We start from the raw sequence: 1,677 nt of genomic DNA, 5'->3' as shown, positions 1-1,677 counted from the left end.
CTCTTTTTTTAAATTTTAAAATTTTAATATTTTTAATTTTTAAATTTTTATTTAAAATTTTTTAAAATTTAAATTCAATTAATTAACATATAATGTATTATTTGTTTCAGGGGACTTCTGCCCTTCTTTAATTGGATTGTTTTTTGGGTGTTGAGTTGTATAAGTTCTTTATAAATTTGGATACTAACCTTTGATGGGATATGTCACTTGCAAATATCTTCTTCCATTGTGTAGGGTGCCTCTTAGTTTTGTTGATTGTTTCCTTTGCTGTGTAGAAGGTTTTTATTTTGATGTAGCCCCCATGATTTATTTTTGCTTTTGTTTCTCTTGCCTCACGAGACATATCTAGAATGATTTTGCCATGACCAGTATTGGAGAAATTACTGCCTGTATTTGTCTTCTAGTATTTTTATGGTTTCAGGTCTCATATTTAGTTCTTTAATCCATTTTGTGTTTATTTTTGTGTATGGTATAAGAAAGTGGTCTAGTTCATTCTTTTGCATTTTGCTGTCCAGTTTTCCCAACACCGTCTGTTGAAGAGACTGTATTTTTCTCATTGCATATTCTTGCCTCCTTTGTAGAAGATTAATTGACCATATAATTGAAGATTTATTTCTGGGCTCTCTCTTCTGTTCTATTGATCTGTGTGTCTATTTTTGTGCCAGTACCACACTGTTTTGCTTACTACAGCTTTGTAGTATGTCTTATAATCTGGGATTACAATACCTCCAGCTTTGTTGTTTTTGAAGATTGCTTTGGCTATTTGAGGTCTTTTGTGGTTCCATACAAATTTTAGGGTTATTTGTTCTAGTTCTGTGAAAAAAATGCTATTGGTATTTTAACAGGGATTGCATTAAATCTGTAGATTGTTTTGGGTCATATGGCCATTTTAACAGTATTTGTTCTTCCAATCCAAGAGCATGAAATATCTTTTTATTTGTTTGTATCATCTTCAATTTCTTCCATCAGTGTTTTATAGTATTTAGAGTACAGGTCTTTTACCTCCTTGGTTAACTTTATTCCTGGGTATTTTATTATTTTTGGTTCAATTGTAAATGGGATTGTTTTCTTAATTTCTCTTTCTGCTCCTTTATTATTAGTGTATAGAAATACAGTGGATTGCTCTATATTGATTTTGTATCCTGCAACCCTTACTGAATTCATGTATCAGTTCTAGCAGTCTTTTGTTGGAGTCTTTAGGGTTTTGTATATATAGTATCATGTCACCTGCAAATAGTGACAGTTTGACTTCTTCCTTCCCATTTTGGATGCCTTTTATTCCTTCCTCTTGTGTGATTGCTGAGGCTAGGACTTCCATACTATGTTAAAAAATAGTGGTGAGAGTGGACATCCCTGTCTTCTTTCTTTCTTTCTTTCCTTTCTTTCTTCCTTGACAGAGAGACAGACAGCGAGAGAGGGAACACAAGCAGGGGGAGAGGCAGAGGGAGAGGGAGAAGCAGGCTTCCCGCTGAGCAGAGAGCCCGATGCGGGGCTCCATCCCAGGACCAGGGGGAGTGGGAGAGGGAGAAGCAGGCTTCCCGCTGAGCAGGGAGCCCGATGTGGGGCTCGATCCCAGGACCCTGGGATCATGACCTGAGCCGAAGGCAGACGCTTAACGACTGAGCCACCCAGGCGCCCCTGTCTTATTTCTTTTTTTTTTTTTTTTTTTTTTTTTTT

This window comes from Neomonachus schauinslandi, chromosome 8, assembly GCF_002201575.2.
Source record: "Neomonachus schauinslandi chromosome 8, ASM220157v2, whole genome shotgun sequence".
Lineage (NCBI taxonomy): Eukaryota > Metazoa > Chordata > Mammalia > Carnivora > Phocidae > Neomonachus > Neomonachus schauinslandi.
This window is presented reverse-complemented; position numbering follows the sequence as displayed.